This window comes from Balaenoptera physalus, assembly GCF_965194825.1.
Source record: "Balaenoptera physalus genome assembly, chromosome: 15".
In the NCBI taxonomy this organism is placed as follows: domain Eukaryota; kingdom Metazoa; phylum Chordata; class Mammalia; order Artiodactyla; family Balaenopteridae; genus Balaenoptera; species Balaenoptera physalus.
The window spans coordinates 77,039,303-77,060,789 of record NC_138894.1 but is presented as its reverse complement, the minus strand read 5'-3'; the positions used below and the strand labels follow the sequence as shown (position 1 = coordinate 77,060,789).

At 43.8% G+C, this 21,487-nt stretch overlaps 1 protein-coding gene across 2 annotated transcripts in view; it reads left to right on the top strand.

The window, feature by feature from the left end:
* Positions 1–21,487, top strand: part of MAPRE3 (microtubule associated protein RP/EB family member 3) — a 48,748-nt gene that overhangs the window by 1,227 nt on the left and 26,034 nt on the right. The gene's annotated exons all lie outside the window — the stretch shown is intronic.

Genomic DNA, 21,487 nt, shown 5'->3' with positions numbered 1-21,487 from the left:
TGTAGGGCTGAGGCTTGCACCCCCTGTTTCCTGCAGCTGTGTCTCTGTGGGGACTGTCACCTGATAGGGGTTCTAGCATATTTGAACAATTCCCTGGGTTATGTTTGCTACCCATCCACCTGCCCATCGTGCATTCCCTGATCTTGGAATAGAGCAGGATCCCAAACTGTTTTCTTTTTTCAGAAGAAATGGAGCTGAAGTTAGAGTTGGTGCGCACAGCCAGAAGCTGTCTCTTAATAAACGTGCCTCAACTCGAGGGCTCCTAACTATTGTGTGCACCTCATTGCCAACTTCCTTTGATTCTTTTTTTTTTTTTTTTTTGCTTCCAGATTTCATTGTACTGTTAGAAAATACGTGTAAATATCACCCAGTTAAACTGTAGAAGAGGCTTTGGGTTTTTTTACTTCAGGGTGCAAAAGGCGTAGATGGTTCAGTTCTAAAAATCATGGTGAAGAACCCACAAATTTGGAGTTTCTGGCTTGCAAACAGTGAGAAATAATGATTTTGTGCCTTGACTTTGCTCAATCATGGCCTATTGGCAGCCTCCTCAGAGCCACTCCCCACCCCCATGCCCATCAGATTAGTTTACAGTAGCAAAGACGGCTGTCGCCCTAGTTTTAAACATAGAGATGAAGTTCAGGAAAACTACTGCCCCCATGCAGCAGTGCAGTTTCTTCTGTTTCGAATGCCAGTCTGGGGTTTGGTGGGATGCACCTGCCTGCGGGGCGATGGGAACTGTGGGGCCTGAGAGTTACATTCCTTCTGTGTGGTCCTCTCTGTGTTGCATAGCTCACCGAAATACCCGAGCAGGGCAGGAGCGGACAGCTGTGCTGGAGAGCTACTCCTCCTGGGTTGAGTGTATTTTGGGAATCAGCGATATTACTGGGGTGGAGGGTTGTGAATTAAGAAGCAAGAAAATGTGTCAAGGCTAGATAGATCAGGAGGGTGTGAGTAAAATGTTCCCTTTACAGTTTGCTGTGGGACAGGACATTTCCAGAGCATCACAGTGGTTTTTATATAGGTTAATTTGCCTTTAAAATCCATACCTGTATTTTATGAGATGATGGAATGCCTTTTAAACTGCTGCTGTTGGGAAGCAGGACTAATAACCTGTGTCTTATACGTTGCCTATCCAGTTGTTACTGAGTGTAATTGTTAAGATCAGGGAGAGGGACATGATTTGAACCAAATTAGACCTAAATCTATGTGATCTATGTTGTAGTTTTGTAGCACTATATTTCCTTGATTCTAAGACACACCAGCAATTTACCAGCAGCTTTTAGGTAAACTCATTTAACACTACCAGATCAAAATATATATGTTGAGTCTACGGTGCCTCCTAATTTCAGGAACATTAAAATAGCCAGGAAGCGGCAAGATTTGAAGGAGGGATTTGCGTGTCTTAGAACTGAGAATATATTTATAATATTCCTGGGTATGTGATGATCCTCAGAGTGCATGCATTGTGAGGACGGATTTCCTTAAGTCCTTTCCCTAAGCCAGCCTACTCTGTGGGGTTATGTATGTAAGATGATTGACTGGAGTTAGGCATGGCAGTTGGCTATTGAAGAGAGGAAAGTTCCTATGTGGGAATCCATCCCAAGGCCTTCATATGGTACCCTCCAGAAGCTGAGCCAACTAGCTGGCAGCAAACATCTTATGAGCTATACCTGAATTTAGCCAAGTAACATCTTTCAGAAGCTGAGCAGAAAATGTAATTTTTCTGAACCAGAATGCATCTGATTTGTTCACAGACATATTTGTAAAGATCCTAAGGCACCTGTCCTCCCCCCCATAGGATGTTAGAAGTGGAGAGGACTTCAGATGGTTCAGTGTTCTCATTTCCAGATTTCAACATGAGACACCAAGCGTTAGTGACTTGCCTGAGGTCACCCAACTAATGTAGAAAGTATGTGAAAGCATTTTGTCAACTGTGTACACCATGCAAATTAATGTTGGTAGTTATTAGTGGCTGAGTCAGGATTAGAACCCAGATTGACAGTCTAGGGCTATTCTACAATACCATGTTACCTCATCCCTCATGTTTAATATTCCAGAGGGTTTTAATAAAAAATAATTTAGTAGTCTGTAATTAGCCCTGTAGACAAGGGCTTGTTTTTTGTCTGATTGCAAAGCCAGGTGAAATTGAGTGTCACACTGTCTAATTAAATATTTATTCTTGCCACCTCAAAAATATTTTTTCCCCACGCATTGCATTTCAACTTCAAGGAAGTTTTTCCTTTCTTAAATTTGCATCATCTAACGTAAAGTAAACGCAAAGGTGGGTGTTTGAAGTCTTCGCAACTTCTTATCTGTGAGGCTACTGCTGTATTCCAGGAAACAAGGTGGAGAGGGCTGAAAGGGGGCCGAGAGGAGGAGCAAACTGGATGATCTTCCAGCTCCCAGAATGTAACCTGCTGTGGTTCCTGGAAGCCGTAGAGATTTCTAATCCCTATCCTTGAGAAAGGGAGGTGGTCTGGCCTCTGGAAGCAGGCAAACCTGCATTCAAATCCCAGTCCCACCACTTCCTGACCGTGTGGCCTTGGGTGAGTTATGGAACCTGAGTGCCAGTTTTCTCATCTGCAAGCCTGAAGTGATAACCATCTGTTTTACAGGGTGGTTGGGAGGATTAAATGAAAGGAAGTATGTAGAGCACCTGCTTATTAAGAGATAGCAACCATTAATTTATATTACTAAAGTATAAAATAAAAAATAATGCTTTCCAAATTTTATCATGACCTAAGTCTATCTTGGCCCCTCAGTTCAGCAACCCCCATCTCCCAGCAGCCCTCTCGGTGTGTTTGACATGCACAGAGGGATTTATCCTGTGAAGACCTGGCACTTGCAGTGCTGTTTCAACTGCCAAAATAGGAGTATATGAACTGCCCCTTTGTCTCCATGTATTCAGCTGACCTGGTTATCTGAAAGGCTGGCAGGGCGGGAGCAGTTGACTAAGAGAGCAGAGACTTCGTGCGTTTGTGTATGTCGTGGTGGCGGTTAGTCCTCCGCTGGGGAGGCCAGTCTGGGGAGTGATCTTAATTTGAAATGGAAAAGCTGCTGAGCTCTCCCTCGTGAGTCAAGCTCGCAAGGGCCTTCATTCAGTTCCTCTACTATTAGAGGTGTAGCTTTAATTGGTGACTGCTCAGATCAGCTCTGCATCTGGGAGATCTAGAGGGCCCAGGAGAGGCGCTATCTGCCTTAGGAGGGAAACCTCCTTGCTAGTGAGGAGAGGTAAAGGGAGGTCATTTGGGGTGGCAACGGTTCCAGATGGAGTCTGCCACGTAATTAGGGAGCCCGGGCAAGCCATTCAGGTGGAACACAAATGAACTTAAATTCCTAAAAATTTCATTTGGAAAGAAAATACTCATAAATAGGCATCTAAAGACTGAAAATTTAAACACAATAGTTTTAACCTCTGGGAAGTGGAATTTGAGTGTGGAGGAGTGAAAAGGACACTCAAAGGAGGACTTTTTTTCATATATAATTCTATCTGTGAATTGTTGTAAGAAGCATGTGTGCTTTTGTAGTTTAATGAAGACCAATAGAGTTCGTAGTGGTTGTTTTTCAGTAAGTACATGTTGGTGAGCAAGAAGCAGTTGCCCTTACTTGGAGCCGTCAATGCTTGGGGCAGATAGGGTTAGACTGCTTCCTTCAAACAGGCCAAGCCAGTTTGCAGCAAACCAGGCTCGTAGGTAAGGACAGGACCCTCCAAAGTGGCTGCTTCCTGGCAGCCCAGGATACTTCACTGACCTCCTACCTCACCACCTCTTCCTAGTCTTTTCATCCCCTTCTTGAGAATTGTCCCTTCCTTCTCTTGAACAGTTGAAGTAATCATTGTTATTCTAATAAGCTGTTTTAATTTTCAACTATTGATGAAAATGGCATCTGACCAGATGAGCTGTATGAAAAATCCGTGCCCCTTACTTAGCATCAAGAGGGCTTGAAGTATAATGGCACCCAGCTGAAATGCTGACCTACTCTGTTATGGTAGCTGCGTTTTAGATCAGCTCGGGCTGATAGAGCACAACTTTCCCACAGTGATTTATTAGCTGCTTCCCCTAGGAATCACTGATAAACTAACAAAATTATTAAGTATTATTGAGCTTTAATTTTCTCCTAGTTGTGTTTCCTAGCCAGATGTCCTGTTTATTATAGAAAGATGACACACCTATCATTGGACACGTGCTTTGACTTGCTTAACCAAGAGTTAGGATGGGTTATGATGAGTAATCCACATTCCATCACGCAATCTTCCCTTTGGCCAAGAGTACACATTTGTGTGACAGTTGGCTAAGGTTGGTGAGGCTTCCTGTGGCCAAGTATGGTTTTTGCTCTGTGTAGAGTTGACTGGCTAATACTGGCCCAAGTCCAATATCTTGTTCTCACAAGCATCGTGCCCTACCAACTTTCCTAAACGGGTATAACGTAACACTGGTGTTTTGAGCTCTGGACACATCATTTGCCTGAAGTAAATAAAGATTTGGCCTATCTAAATGTTTTGACTCCATGTAAAATGATTTTTTTCCTGAAACTATTTCTTGTATATAGGAGATACATAGCAGTTGTGTGATATGTTTAAAATAACTGAGCAAGAAGCATGACTTCAAATTTGCCAAGTAGTTTTGACAGTATGTATCAAAAACGTTAAAAGGAGCATATGTTTAGATCAGAGGTTGCTGTTATAGGAATATTGTGAAAATCAGAGATGTATATAAAAATACCTATACAGTGATTTTTATTAATGCAACATTATTAATTATAATCATTATTAATAATATCAAATAGTTAAAACAACCAAAAGGATCAATAATTAGGCATTGGTCAGTTCACCTAGATAAAATACTGCACAGCCATCAAAAATCTTGTAGAATATTTTTTGATATCAGAAACTTTTGATATAATCAATGAAAAAAGGATGCAAAATTGTGTGTCAAGAATGGTAGCAATTTTATTTTAAAATACATGAAAAGGTACTAGAAAAGCATATGCCAAAACCATAAGTGATTATCTTTAAGTAATGGGATTACTTTTTTTTCTGAGTGCTTTTCAGTGTGTTCCAAACTTTTCTGCATTAAGCAGCTATAACTTTCATTACAAAATTTTTAAACCAGTGATGTATAGTTTCCATGTAGTACAGCAATCGCTAAGAAAATCTCAAGGTATTTAATTTTTTATTATTTTGTTTCACTATGGTCATGATTAAAGGTAAACACTTCTCAAAGGTGTTCCTTTAGATAGTATTTCATTTCTTCTTTGAGAAAGAGCGTGCCTGGAGTATTACTGTGTGGGTGTGTGACTTAAAACCATAGTCTAGAAACTCTCAAGTCCAACCGTCCAAATGAAGTAAAAAAAAATTATGAAAAGAAAGTGTCTTACAATATAGTCTTCTTTGCCTCTTAACTTTTGCTGTTTAGATTTATCAGATTTCAGTAAAACCCCATGTACCACAGGGCTCCATTTGGGTGGGCTTTTTCTCCCCATGTCTTTCCAGATTCTCTGGTGTCCTGGTTCCCCCATGTCTCAGGGGCCTCATTTGAAGCTTTCTCCCTTGTTTCGGCGGTTGTGCACCTATCTGAACTATCTGTTTTGAAAGACTCCACCCAGGCCTGCAGCAGCCTCCTTCCTCACTTTGCCCTGGCCATATTCTGTTCCGCCATCAGCTCAGAGGCCCTTTTTCCTCCAGGCGTGGGTGGAGAAGGTTGGGTGGCCACCTGGCAGCAGAAGCCCGCTGCGGGGATGGGCTGGGCCGGGTCCCTGGAGCTGCTGACTGTGATGGGAGGGGCTGGCCCGGCGGCTGTCCTCTCATTCATTTTCCCATCCACGTACACACTGTGCATCATCTCAGTGGCCTGTCCAGCGGGCTGATACCTGCCCTCTACCAGTGGTGGTGTCGGCCCACCTCTGAGCACCGGGACGTAGAGCTGAGGAACCATGTGGTTTATCACACAGCTTGGCCTGTGCTGCTATATAAATGTTTTCTAAGCAGGGTCTGCCTCTTCTTCCAAGTGATTCTGACTCCCCAGACACCTGTCCCAGACAGGGTGGAGGCCTGCCCTGCCACCTGGGATTATTAGTGAACATGTCTTTGGGTGTGGCTCGCTGGGGACACTCCACCACCTGGAGGGAGTGACTGTGGGAGAAGCATTCACCTTCTCTTGAGGGTGTTGTCCTGGTCACCTGGTAATTTAAATGGTGTTTCCTGCCTGGTAAGAAATGAAATCTCAGCTGCTCTGAGTCAGCAGGATCATAATTGAACTACTGTGTGTTGTGCCATGTGAAAGGGGCAGGCCTTGGACCACTGGATGAAATTAAATATCCCTTCCCATATGGGGAGTGTCTCACTGAAGGCTTATCTCCAGTGGTGTAACATGCACTGTGTAGCTAGACTTTCCTGCAGCACCAGACTCTTGGCAGACAGCCGTCAGCCCCCACTCCCGTCCCAGCAGATTATTGCCACTTATCAGGGTCTCTGATTTAGTCTGTGATCTGTCCTGATTTTAGATGGGTAGAGTTCACAGCTGAAAGCTCCCAGTTTGGGCATCCTATTAACACCTTTAAGTGACAGGACCACTGCTAAGTACAGAGATGTGTTATGCTGGCCCTAAAATAGCAAGGTACAGTGTTTTGAGAGTTGCTAACATTTGTATTCCCCAGATAGTATAGTTTCCAGGTTTATAGGTTATTCCTATAAATTTGCATATTGTCTTCTTAAGGCCTTATTCTAAGTGTACTCTCAATAAGATCTCTCCAAGTCCTTTCTGTTTTGTATTCTGAGTCATTATGGGGTATAAAAGAAATGAGATTCAACCCCTGTCCATGAGAAACTGCAGTCTGGTTTGGAAGATAAGGTGGATGTGTGGGATGATTAGCCTGCATGACGACACTGGGTGTTGATAATACATCTGTGCTGCTTTGTGGTATAAGCCATGGTCTCTGCCCTTAAGGAACTCAGCTAACATTCTGGCAAGAGAATTGGACACAAAATTATATAAACCGCTATCACACAAGGGGGTGGGAACGCCAGCAGTGATGGGAAAGGGTGCTTGGTAACCCAGGCAGAAGAGTGACCGTGAGCATGTAAGAGCTGGGGGAGCCTTCAGAGAGGGAAGCATATCGGAGCTGGGTATGCAGGGTAACGCAGGATCCCGCCCAGCAGAGGACAGATGTGTAGGAGAGTTCAGGCAAAAGAAATGAAAAGAACAGCGTATTGTGAGTCACTAGCACTACAGGGTCTAAATTCAAAAAGGGCTCTGAGAGGAAAATAATCATTGTGAACTGGAGTAATCAGAAAAGACTTCACAAAGGAAGCAGACCCTGAGCTTGTCCTGAAGACGAGAAGGCTTTGAGTAGACAGGACACCAGAGAGGGCTTTCCACGAGGCAAGGTGCCGCGTCTTGGAAGGAATGACTGGCCAAGGAGCATAAGTAGGTCACCTTTACCAGATAGAGGCTGTGAGAGTTTAGACAACATTGGGGACATTAGTCAGAAATTAGGAAGTTGAAGAGACAGTTTGGAGATAAGTTTTGGTTTAGGCATGGAGAACTAAAGATGACAATTGGAGACATCCAAGTGGAGTGATCACAAAAGCCCAGAAGCTGAGGATGAGGTTGGATGGAGCTATGGGTGTGAGAGTCAAGAACACAGGAGCGATGGCTTCCCTGAAAGGGGGTTTCTCCAGGGGTCTTGGGTACAGAGCACAAAGACCAGAGCCCCAAGTAGTAAGCTTTGAGAATTGTCCATAATTAGGAAAAAAAGTGAAGCAATGTGGGGAAGTAGGAGGCTTCAGAGCAGGGGAAGAGAGCTTCAGTGCTGCTGGTTTAACTAGACTCAAGGATTCATCCAGAAGAAAATCATGGCAAGGGTGTCACTCCAGTAAAACACTGGAGATGGAAGCCAGATTGGGTAGCGTTAAGCAGGACACTGGGTACAGAGAAAGCAGAGACAATAGATAGTCACCAGAGAATGGCAACAGGGAAGGGGAGAAAAGTAGTAACCAGGAGAAGCAGCAGGATCAAACTTTTTTTGTTACAATTCTATTCTTCATCAACAAACATATATAAAATTTTAGTAAGCATGTATTTTTTGTTTATGTAGTTTCTGTGTATTAAAGTGTGCTTCATCTGCAGATTTTTCTATATCAGCATAATCCATAGGTTTGTCACTTCAAGTATCCCATTCCCTCTGTGGTATTCCATTATAGTGATACCAAAATGTGCTTAACCATCAATCTATTATTGGGCAATTAGGGTATTTCCAGTATTTTGCAAGTGTAAGTATCTCTGCTCTGAGCATCACTGGACAAATTACTTTTTTTTCCTTTTTGGGTTATTTCTTCAGGGGTATATCCTATAAAGCAGAGTTACTGAGACAAATGGTACAAACAATGTTGGGGTTTTTTTAGTTGAGATATAATTGACATATAACATTATATTGGTTTCAGGTGTGCAAATAATGATTCAATATTTGTATATACTGCAAAAAGATCACCACGATAAGTCTAGTTAACGTACATCACCACACATAGTTACAACTTTTTTTGTTATGATCTTTTAGGATCTGCTCTCTTAGCGACTTTCAAATACATAATACAGTATCATTAACTACAGTCACCATGCTGTACATTATATTCCCCAGGACTTAATTATTTTATAACTGGAAGTTTGTGCCTTTTGACCACCTTCACCCAGTTCCCTCACCCCCACCCCGACCTCTGGCAACCACCGATGTGTTCTCTGTATCTATGAGTTCAGTGTTTTTAGATTTCACATATAAGCGAGATAATACAGTATTTGTCTTTCTCTGTCCAGTTTACTTCTTTTAGCATAACGCCCTCAAGGTCAATCCGTGTTATAAATGGCAGGATTCCCTTCTTTTCTTTGGATGAATAATATTCCGTTCTGTATATATACCACAGTTTCTTTATCCGTTCATCCACTGATGGACACTTAGATTGTTTCCATATTGTTGTTGTTTTAATAGCCTTATTATACATTGTTCTCCGTGGTGATCCAACCAACTTACAATCAGAGTAAGAGTTTAGTATTGACTTGGAATGATTTCTGATAATAGGGAGACATGAGCATGTTTGATGGTGGAAAGGAAAAGGAGTTATTTGAGGAAAATAATCCACATACAAGAGAGAAAGCGAGCAAATAGGAATGGTCTTGAGAACACCAGGGAAACGGATAACTTTGCAGGAGAGGGAAGGACTCCCTTCCTCTGAGACTGATAGGAGGAGAGTGTATAGCTCTTTCTACCCCTGACTTGCAGGGTGAAGTCCAGGGGAGATGACTGGAGTTCCTACTAATAAAAGACCTTTTCCTTAGTGAGACAGAGCCAAGGCTGCTTGCTGAGGTGGGAGGGCGAGGTCCTGAAGGTCTGAATTAACCACTGTGAGAAATGAGCCTGGGCGTTTGAGAGGTGAATGAAAGTCTTGTTGTGCAAGGGTGAGGGCTGAGTTGGACCCATGAATTCCTAAGGGCTAAGTCTCTGAAGTCCTCCAGCCTGGAGAAGCAGCAGTAAGTGGGGCAGCACGAGGATGGGGGCGGCTTAGCATGCTCGGGGCAAGGTTTCTGGGGAGGCAGAGTTTGAGATGGCAGTGAAGCAGCTGGCCCTAAGGTCAGAGGTGGAAGGAAGCAGTGCAAATCTAAGACAGGCACTGGTTGTCAGCAGAATGAGGGGGAAAGTAATTACAGGCTCCAGTGAGAACAAAATGGGGTTTGGAAGGTGAGCGATGAGCCGTGAGGAGATTTTTTTTTTTTTTTTTTTTTAAGAAATTCACGTTCTTTATTTATTTATTTATTTATTTATGACTGTGTTGAGTCTTCGTTTCTGTGCGAGGGCTTTCTCTAGTTGCGGCAAGTGGGGACCACTCTTCATCGCGGTGCGCGGGCCTCTCACCATCGCGGCCTCTCTTGTTGCGGAGCACAGGCTCCAGACGCGCAGGCTCAGTATTGTGGCTCACGGGCTTAGTTGCTCCGTGGCATGTGGGATCTTCCCAGACCAGGGCTCGAACCCGTGTCCCCTGCATTGGCAGGCAGGTTCTCAACCACTGCGCCACCAGGGAAGCCCCCGTGAGGAGATTTTTGACAGAGGAAGATTTTAATTTTAAGAGGCTGTTTTTACTTTTAATTATTCACCTTTGTAGAATGTTTGGGGGTGTTTTTGTTGTTGTTTTTTGTTGTTGTTGTTTCTTCCCTTAACATGGGCACATATTACCAGCAACATTTTTGTAGCTAAAATCTCTGGTGTAGAGCTGTGCTTCCAGGGTGTGGCAGGATTACCTCTGAGGTTGATGGAGGAGAAATGAAGATGGAGGAGCTTCACAGAGTCCGGCTTGATAAGGGGCTTGCACTGTGAGGTGTCTTTGCTTTCAGCCATTGCTCCTGTGGTCACAGCTTGTTGCTACGGAGTAGCACCCAACCACCAGCCCTTATCCACCCACATGGTTTTAGTGTTTAAAACCTGAGCAGGCTGACCTTCCCTAGGCTCGGCAGTCACATTTTCGATGTACTGTGGCGTGGGTCTGTCTGTTTCCGACTCTGCCCGGGAGCCCTACCGAGTCACTCCTCTCTGGCCTCTGTCCGTGAAGGTTCTTCCTCCAGGCAGATACAGCCCCTTGCCAGGGGCGCAGTTTTGTGAGTGGACTGTGGGTTCCGTTTCAGCCTCACCCATCCCCTCCCTGGGTGCTTTGTGCAGTGTACAAACTGTACAACTGTATATAGCAGCCCTGTTTCTCTCTTGCCTGTTTTGAAACTTGGCCTAAGGCCCTTGCCTCCTGTGACCGCTCTCCTTCTCATGTCCTCCTAGATCATCTACTTTGACCCTGACTCTGACTGACACCCTTGGTTGTGGCCTCTATTCCACTTGCCATATTCACATTACCATCATACCGCACAGCTAAAGCTCTTTACACAGCTGACCATGCATAGCAGTCACAGGGGCCAAGCAGGGAACTGAGCAAGGTGGAAACACGTGGAAAGGGAGTGCCAGCATCAACACAGGGACATGGAAAAGCCAGGGCCAGCGCTCTGCATCCTTTCCGGGGCCTTCAGCTGAGTCTAAACCTTGCCTGGACGTTTTGTAAATGGTGTTTCATTAAAGCCAGGACTAAGCAGGAGTATGGCTCCCAGACAGTCCCTACCAGGAAGGAACAAACAGCTCGCCAGTGCAGGCCTCAAGCCAGGTGGGGTAGGCACTAAGGTGCATTGTTTTGCATGGAGAATTAAACGGGCCCTTTGTAAACATGACCCCCTGCCGTTGCTCTTTTCTCTTGCCTCCTAGTCAGCCTAGGTCTGAATAATTAGCCCTTGGCCCATCAGTAGCAAAAAGAAGGGGAAGAGTAAACTAATAGGCTGCAGTATGCTTAAGAACCTTGAACTCGGAGTTAGGAGACGTGGGCTTAGCGTTATACGACCTTGAACAAGGCACATCTCTTCCTTGACCCCCACTTTCCTTTTCTATTAAATGAGGGGTCTTTGCATATGCTGTTCCCTCTGTCTGGAGCATTCTTTCCTGGCCTTTTTAGGCCAAGTCTCCGTAACCTCACTGTGTCTTGGCCTAAATGTCATTCCCTAGGGGAAAGTGTTCTGTGACCTCCATCCCCACTCCACTCCAGGTTGGGGACCCCATGACAGGGTTTTTCAAATGGTAGATTACAACCACTAATTGGTTGTGAGACCAATTTATTGGGTTGTAACCAGCATTTTCTAAATGAAAAGACCAGGGAATTCCCTGGTGGTCCAGTGGTTAGGACTTCGTGCTTCCACTGCAGGGGGCACAGGTTCAATTCCTGGTCGGGGATCCTGCAAGCCACGCGGTACGGCCAAAAAAAAAAAAACAAATGAAAAGACCAGAAAATATCAGAGGGCATCACGCATAGTAAGAGTAAGAATTGTTTAACGGAACTTTTGTTTTATTATCTATGTCTGGGTGTGTGTGTTTGTGTATGTATTGGATTGAATATAAAATGTATCTTTCACTAAGAGGCAGAAAGCCATTGCTTTCAAAACACCCTAGTCGTATATGTTTACTCTACAGCACTTAATATGATTATAATTACGTAGTTATTTGTATGATTTTATTACTACTTACCTATTTCACTAGGTAACAGGCTTCATGAATCAAGGATCAAGACTGACTGACTCATCTATATAAGACCTAGAAATTGTTGAGGCTCAGCAAATAATTGCTGAACGAGTGGATTTCTGAGGGGTACTTTGTTGCTGTCAGTCCTTAGTTCTGTGAGGCAGTTCCTAGGAGTGAGTAGATAGTGGCTGCAATAATAAACCAAAACCCCTCACATTTGTCCCTACTGGACAAAAGTAACAGAAAGAGCAGCTCTTGGACCTCTCGGTCTCCACGTTAGGAAGGAGTGGCACCGGAAACCGGGAAGGCCAAACCAGCTCCCCTGAGAGGGAGAAGGGAAGAAGCGGACAGATACCACCACCCTATTCAGTAAGGCCTCGCTTGGGCAGAGGTACCTTTCCAGTAACAGAGAGACAGGACGTTCAGAGACCAAACCCTCCACGTAATCTGTGCTCACATAAAGACAAAGGCGACTTGCCTAGTGTAAGCTCTCCCAAGGGCCCATCTCCCACTCTCCTGGGTATGGGCGACCAGCCCTTGACCCAGGAGTCCCCTGGGTTCCCAGGATAGACTTCAGAACTCCTCTTCCTCCTGTAGCACCCTCACCCCGCCCCCCCAACACTTCCAGAGAACTGATCTGCTTCTTGAGGCGTCTTTCCGAACCTAGCCAGCCTCACAACAGGTAGAATCAGTACCCTGCGCCTTCCCAGACGTGACAAGCCTCTGACTGTAGCCCAGAGGACTTCCCATGGCCTAGAAGGCTCCATTAGCAAGACCCAGCCAGGCACTGCTTTGGCCCAGAGCTGTTCTGGGATGTGCTAAAGATCGTAACTTGAGAGGACTTTGTTTCCAAGGCCCTCTTGAGGGCCTTGGGAACCCAGTGATAACACAGGCCCTGTCAGGAGTACTTAAGGAGGTCCAATTTGCTGCTTCATCTTCAAAGTTCATCATCTGAACTCAGATGGTTCTGGCAGCATCTAGTTGTTCTGTGGAAATTATGTTACTTCCTGCCTGGAGCAGATGACCTCTTTGGGAGGGATGAGGGGATAGTAACTAGTTGTCTTAGAGCTCCTAGAACTGTTTGGTTTTCTGGCATTGACAGCCCCTTCTAGAAGTCTCTCCCAAGAGGCTGCCAATCGGCTTCCTTAGGAAGCTTTCTCAGGCACCTGAGCCGCCCTTGGTGGTTGAGGGCAGGAGACGAGCTAAGAGAAATAACCGAGAAGCCTTTACTACAGGTTGTCCCTAAACAGCAGCCGCCTCTCACCTCTGGTCCTTCTCCCCCTGTTGGAGATTTAGGGTTTGGAAAAGGATTCTTCAGAGAGCTGCCAAGTGCTGTTATTCCTCTGAAGAACACTCGAGAATTTTTGTATCACTTGTTTCATTCTCACCCTAATAATCCGTGCGTCCTAATTTGTATCCATACATTAGCTTTCCTATGAATTAAAAAAAAAATTATTCTCAAAAATCACTATTACCTAGCCCATATTTCAGAAAAATTTCTTAGAGCAATGTGCGTTTAACTAATGCCTTTAGTGTATAGTAGTCATCAAAAAAACATTTTTTGGATAACAAATGTAAGTCAAAATTGCCTTTACAATATTTTAAAATTAAAACATTACAGAAATGCATAATGTAGAAAGTAGAAGTCTTCCATAACCTTGTCCCCCAAGGAGAAATCAGTGCCACAATTTTGTTGAATATTCCAGCTTTTTTTCTACATACATACTCTAACATTTTATTATTTCTTTCTAAAAACATGAGATCCTACTATTTTTCATTTATAGAAAAAATGGAAAAGATAGAAAAAAGTAAACAAGGAAATTAAAGCCATTGTAATTCCACCACTCAAACAATAGTGGCATCGAGGGGTGGCCACTGTGGGCTTTAGTACTGCCCCCTTGCAGAGCCGCCCATGTGAACCTATAGTCCAAATACAAATGTGTGCTGGTTCTGCAAACACAGTTTCAAGACTCTCTTCTGTCTGCCTCTTCCCACCAGATTACCAGCCCCAAGCCCCGCCATTCTCAAAACCTGTTGCCACCACTGTTGTTTACTACGGTGAATGCATTGCTACATTTTCCTCCAGTTTTTAATTACGTTAAAATCCTGTCCACTTACAATGTTTCCAGTAGTCATGTTCAAGAACCAGTGCAAGATACACGTGGAAAGCACTTTCCATTGTCCCAGGTAACATCATATTTGGTTTTGTCCCCAGTAGCACTATTTCCAAGACACTGAAATAATGTCAGGGAACTTTGTTTTGAATTCATCCCTGGAAGATGCTTTCACTGTGCTAGTGAAGAAGCTGAAACATAGGGCCAGTGACTTGTTTAAGCAGAATAAAACTCTGCCTCAGCTAGACTTACCTACAGATGTCTAAATGTGTCAGGATTACTAGCTGAATTGCCTAAATTCACTGAGACACTGAAGGAGTAGAAGGGGCATTCCCAGGTTCTGAATTCTTCCTTCCCCAGCCTGGTTATCAGCTGCTTAGAACCATTTAGATAGATGTGCTTCAGCCCTGAGAGAGGTTAGGATATGTGCTGTTGAAACTCTTTTCTTCCCTTTGGGGAAGGATGTTGGCTCTTCCTCCGAGTCAGTCCGAATTCCACCTGGGCCATCCTCCCAGCTCATGAGATGTTTCAAAGTATTCTAGTTCTAGGTTCTCTTCTGTACATCTCATTTCTCCATGTTCTGACAGTGTGGATCTGAGTAGGTGAAGCTGTCCTCATAGAAGTAACATGGCAGAGGTAGGCTCCACCACCTCAGGTCTGGCCTAGGCCAGTGCCAAGGTCACAGAACAACCAGCATAACCCAGAGCCATCTCCACAGAGCAGGAGAACAAAGAGGGACTCTTCAGCTTAGAGAATCCAAGTGAGAGGAGATATGATCAGTCTGCATATTAGTTTCCTATTGCTGCTATAACAGATTACCATGAACGTAGTTGCTTAGAACAATGTAAATCTATTATCTTACAGTTCTGGGGGTCTGAAATAGGTATAATGGGCCAAACGGTGTCTCCCCAAGTCCTAATCCTCAAAACCTGTGAATATTACCTTATACGACAAAAGGTGTGATTAAGAATCTTGAAAGGGGGTGCTTACCCTGGATTATCTGGGTGGGCCCTAGATTCAGTCATAGGTATCCTTATAAGTGGGAGATGGAGGGAGTTTTGAGAGAGAAGAGGAGGAGACAGTGTGACCACAGAGGCAGAGATTGGAGTGATGTGGTCACAAGCCAAGGAATGCCTGGAGCCACCAGAAACTAGAAGAGGCAAAGAACAGATTCCCCCCAGAGCCTGCAAAGGGAGTGCAGCCCAGCTGACACCTTGATTTTGGACTTCTGACCTCCAGAACAGTGAGAGAATAAATTTCTGTTCTTTTAAGCTATCCAACGTGTGGCAATTTGCTACAGCAGCCCTAGGAAACTAATGCAGTGGGTTAAAAATCAAGGTGTTGGCAAGGCTGTGTTCCTTCTGGAGGCTCTAGGAGAAGATCCTTTCCTCGCCTTTTCCAGCTTCTAGAGGTTGCCTGCATTCCTTGGCTTGTGGCCCTGCATCACTCCGACCTTGGCTGCCATCATCACATCTTCTCTCTTACCCCTCCCTTCCCCCTTATAAGGACCCCTGTGATTATGTTAGGGCCACCTGGATAATCCAGACTAATCTTCCCATCACAAAATCCTTAACTTAATTACATCTGCAAAGCCTCTTTTGCCACTTAAGGTAACATTCACAGGTTCCAGGGATTAGGACAAGGACGTTTTGTGGGGGCCTACCACAGTCTGCAAATCCTAAAGGGTGTGGGTAAGAATGATGGACCTGTTTACCACATCCCTGAGTGTTCAAATTAGATGCTACTCCCTGAAGTGAGAAAGGCAGTATCAAAGGAAACATGTCTTTTGCAGAGGTAGTAAACCTGGAATGCATTACACTCACAGGTTCTTCTAGGCAGAAAATGGTAATAAATAAATAAATAAATTTTTTAAAGAGATGGGGTATGAATGTGAGCTAGGCAAGGTGAAGCTCTCCCTTTAAGCTTTCGAGGTGATGACGTGGCGGGAGTGTCTCCTACAGCCTTCACCTTTGGTACTTATCAAGCAGCCTAGCTGAATGGGTCTGTAAGGGCATTTCATGCAGCCATCAGTCATAGAACTGTTACCCCGTGGAGACACAGCCTCTTGGAGATGAGCCAAAGGATGAGTCACAAGAAGTATACATGGTACTGAGGTTAGAGAAAATGGGGCAAGTTCATTGTAATGGCTTGGGGAGTTCAGCGTACAGGGCATGTGGGAGATGTTATGGCTCCATCGTAAAAGATGGAAGTGGTTCACGGGAGTGTTGGTCAGAAGGGAGAGTGAGAAGCTGAAGATCGACCGTTTGAAACATATTTCCATCTAGAGGGGTCAGTACTCAAGAGAGAGCAACCCAGTAATAGCTGCTCTTGAAGGCAGGTGGAATTACTCGAGGCAGTCTGAGCGCACATGAAGACCGTCAAAAGCAGAGTTCCCATTCTGCTCCTACCTGCCTCTCTGACTCTGGGAAATAATTATTTCTTCCTCAGAAGTGAATAAAACTTCCTACTTGGAGAGGATGATAAGTCATTAATTATTAATGTTTATTTTCATATTTACAGATGAAAGGCATGCTGACTTCAAAGAAGTAGAGTTAGGACAGGGGGAAGAGAATTAATTCTCAACATTAAAATTATCTACTAGAAAACACTCAAGGCCTATTTTGAAAAGGTTTTTCATGATTGAATATAAAGCCGGAGAATCTTAAAAGGAGATTTGACAACCAATAAAGGGATCAGAGAATAGTCCGTTAGGGCAGAAATGTTTGTGTTCCTAACCACTCAGACTCATTTCTAGGACAAGGCGTTAGACAAAGGTGTCCTACATGCTTGTGAAACACGATGAGAAGTTATGGTGAGTGCTTTGGAACCTCGCCAGATAATTAATGGCTTAATTCTGCTTCAGCTCCTCTCTTCATAACACAAAGGTCTGAGACTCCAATTAATGAATTTCACTTTAAAAAGAAGCAGCTTATTGGATACATGCTCTAGTTTAGAGCATGAAGCTCAAGGTAGGGGACAAAAAAGAACCCATCATCCTAGGGCCACCTCTCTATAGACCACACTGCTCTCCTCTCCTAGGCAGACGGACTGGCTGGAGGCCAGGTTCTAACTGCCAGTGCCATTGTTACATGGCGTGTCTCTTGGCTCGCTGGTCTGAGCAGCACATCAGGAAACACCCACTAAGCTCCGGAGGCCCTGGGCAGCCCCTACTTGGTACTGGTTGTTACCAGGGGAGAAATGGCTCGTCTCTGCTGTGAGCTGGCTACTGTGCAGGATGCTTTCCACATACTGCCTCGAGTAATGAGAAAAGTGATCCAAAGTCTGTAATTCAGGGGAAGGGACAATAATATCATGAACAGGACGAAAGGCAGGTTTGAATTCTGTTCTCAGCTTCTGTGTTCACTCACCATGGTGGGAAATTGAGTTCCCCAGTGCCTCTATTTATCCTTCTATAAAATGAGGTTATTACCTGTTCCCATTGCCCAACCATGACGTCAACATTGGGAATACTTTGAACTTCTCAGATGAAAGATGATATAAAACTACAAAGTGAAAAGTTGGTGTAGGAGAGGATGCTAGAAACTGAGAATGAAACGGCCAAGTGAGAGTAAAATGTAAGTATGCCAGGATTTTCTCCTGTGCCACCATGGAGGCTTTCTGGGCCTTCTTTGCCTTGCTTGTCTTATGGAGGATGGTGTGAATCCACACTATCATAGAAGGGGAGACAGACTAGTGTATTGGTAAGAGCAAAGACTTTGGGTTCACCAACCTACTGAGTCTCAAGGTAGGAGACAGCACAGCTAGTTTTAAGAAACTCCCAAGGTGATTCTGATGCACGCCAAAGTTCGAGGAACACCGTGTTCCAGACTGCTGATGGTCCTCAAAGACACTGTGTGTTTCCACACCTCTCACGCGCGCTCAGGCTGTCCCCACTCCCTTCCTTCATCACAAGCATCGCCTCCTGGCTTTTCTTACAATGATGAACTCCAGTTCTTCTCTCAAGGCCAGATCACATATCACCTTTTGCCCAAAACTTTCCCTAACCTTTTCAGAGAAATTAATTGTTCTTGGGTACAAAAGACTATGCAACCATCAGAGAATGAGGTGAATCTCTACACTGCATGGAAAAGTAACCATGATATTTTTAAAGGGAAAAATTGTCATAGAATATTTATATTTTCTTTAAACAGTGGAACAAATATGTGTATATATAGTTTGAGTATGTATATTAAAAGATCTGAAGAATACACGTACCTGATACCAGGAACCTTTTTTATTTTATACACATCTATATTATCTGAATTTCAATACCACTTTTTTACTTTTTCAAATTCAGTAACAATTAAAGTGATTACCAAGAGAGTAATTGCTCAAATAATTACCAGGGAAGAATGGATTGATTTTATAGCCCTTGTATGTGTCGTCATTCTGTGTGTCTGTCTCCGTGGTTCAGCTGTGAGCTCCTTGATGGCAGGGGCCTCGTCCTGTTCATCTGCCTGTCACCAGTGCCCCACGCTGTCCCTGACACATGGTGGATGCACAGTGTGTACTTACTGAATTTAGAAGATCTAAAACAGAGTCCAGGGAGGCTTGGTTGATCAGCCCCAGGACCATACATATGAAAATTGATTTCCTGTCCTTCACCACCACCACCAACCCACACACATCCTTCCTTTATGCCAACTTCCTATGAAAAACTGGATGTGTATAATTGTTTAACCTCATGATTTGGGGAAATCAGAAACTGTTATTCCTTCTGTAATTAAGGGAGAAGAATAAATGATATATGTTCATATTTATTATATTTACATCTAAAAACTACAGCAATGCTTTTTGTCCAAAAAAGCTTTTAAAGTCATATTTTATGGGAAACAGGGCACTCATTCTCACTGAGTAATGTTCTCAAATATTTTTTTTAATACTAACCTATTCTAGAAGTTGTGGATGGATTGTTTGAGGGGAAGAGAAAACAGATCACTCAACAAACATTAAGCACCTACTTCGCACCATGCTTTAGAATTAAAAATACAAATGTAAGACACTGCCCTTGCCCTGAATTCATGTTGTAGTTTTAATACACTCTGCTGTAATCACTTGGTGCGTATGGGTGTGACTCCCTGCCCAGTGAAATGGCAGGTTGAGGACCAGCTGCCGAGCCCTCTGCCCCCTTCTCAGCCTTACCAACACTGATGCTTGCTAGATTTAGGAAATAGGGCAGTTCTGGTCCTTTGTCCTACTAGTGTAGGCCCAGCTTGGTCTTGGCCACTGGTTGGGTCTGAAAGTTCATGCTTAGCAGGAAAGCCAGAACTATAATGGACACCTTAAGAGCCATGTTCTCCTGAGTAGAGGGTGGGCTTTTCCCACAAGACAGAAGCTTATTGAGAATATTGACTTTAAGGAATGCTTCCAGGATACCTCAGGATTTGGCTAGAGCCCTAATCTTTGTAGGTGGGAGCTGTCCAACATTTCAGCATACTTTTGCATCGGCCCGCTTTCAAAGAGGTGTATTGACGATCTGGCTGTTTTGACTGTTTTGTTTTGTGCCATATTCTGAGGGAAATGACACAGTTCAGGATCTAGCCTCTCAGGTCTTTAGATCTGATACTTTAATGATCAGCTCTACTTAAGGTCACTGAGCCCTGAGAAAACCGACTTATATTTATTTGCTCAGGCACATTTGTACCAGAAAGTACATTTAATACAACAAGGGATATACTTCTTCCCTATACGGTGCCTTGAAAATCAGAAAAGCAATCACAGCTTGCTCTGTGAGCATAAAATCAGAGCAAATAGAGTTGTAAGATGTTAATAAATGATATATCATCACACTCTGGTCAAGCTTAATTAATTCTCCCCTCTCCACTAGAAGAGGCACTGTCCTAGTGACTAGAATGCCAATGTCAACTAAACAGAGTGCCACTCCTTGGATAATGTTAAAATTGCACTAACATAGTTTTACTTTCCAGGCATTTTTTTTTCTAGGTCCCACAATAACCGCCCCTCTGTTTATTATTGCCTTTACAACCAGATTCTACATAATGGCATGTGACAGTTTTTCTAAGTTTGTAGCTTATTTTGCATTGATAAAGGTGCTGCCTTGTGACCTCTAGGGAGATGTATTTGTCTTGTTTACAATATCTCCAAGTCACACTATTCCTCATGATAGGTAATCCTGTCTATACCATGTAGATACTTGTTAGCAGGGATCAGTAGACATTTTCTGTAAGGGCCAGTATTTTACACTTCGCCACCTGCACAGTCTCAGTCAAGACTGTTCAGTTCTGCTGTTGTAATATGAAAGCAGCCACAGACAATATGTAAATGAGTGAGTGAGTGTGGTTGTCTTCTGATAAAACTTTGTTTACAAAAAAAGGGAGCTCTATGTATAAAACTGATAACTAATAAGAACCTGCTGTATAAAAAAATAAAATAAGATTCAAATACTGAAAAAAGGGAGCTCTAGCTCATAATTGCTGACCCCTACTTATTAGTCATAATCGCAGAGGGGGCTCGTTTTTGTCCTTTCCAGACTTTACTTCAATCCTCTTTTATCATAAATATTAATATGATGCTTAAGTCTTCAAAAGAGGTTTTTACTCTCCCCTAAGAGGACCAGGAATCCTTAGAGAAATGGCTTGTTCCAAGATGGAGGCAGGAGAAGTGCAAGTTGAGCCTGGAGCATCTTTTTACACCAGAAAGTAAGGAACTTCTCCAAGAATGTTGGGGATGTGTCATAAAAGACATAGGAACCAGCTGAAAGGGGCTCCCAAGGGCCAATACTGGGACAATTTGAGCATCCAAATAAATGATAGTAATGTATTATAGCCCATTGAATAAAATAATCTGTGAGTTTATACTGATCTAAAGAGATAAATGAAAAATAAATGGAGGTGCAATGATGGGGTTAATGATGGTGTTAGGAGAAAAAAGTGGTCCTCAAACAGGTTGAAGGGCAAATAAGAATCACTTGGCGAGCTTTTCCACATACCTGAGCCTCTTTCTAGAGAGGGGTGTGTGTGTGTGTGTGTGTGTGTGTGTGTGTGTGTGTGTGTGTGTGTGTGTGTGTGTTGGAAAAGCTCTCTCTGGGAGACACTGCTGAGCCTTCCCTGTTTGGAGACCACCGATGTTTGGGCCGTAGAGGACAACGGGAAGACAGCAGATGGGAGTATTGTATCTTGAGTCTGCTTGGCCCATTCATGCCTGTCCATCGTGTCTATTCCTTCTGTTATCCTTATCAGAGTGTTTGGTCTTCTTGGGAGCTGGTGGGTCCAAAAAGTGGAGCTCTTGCTTGTGGGGTCCTTGAGCAGCCATGAGAAATAGATGAG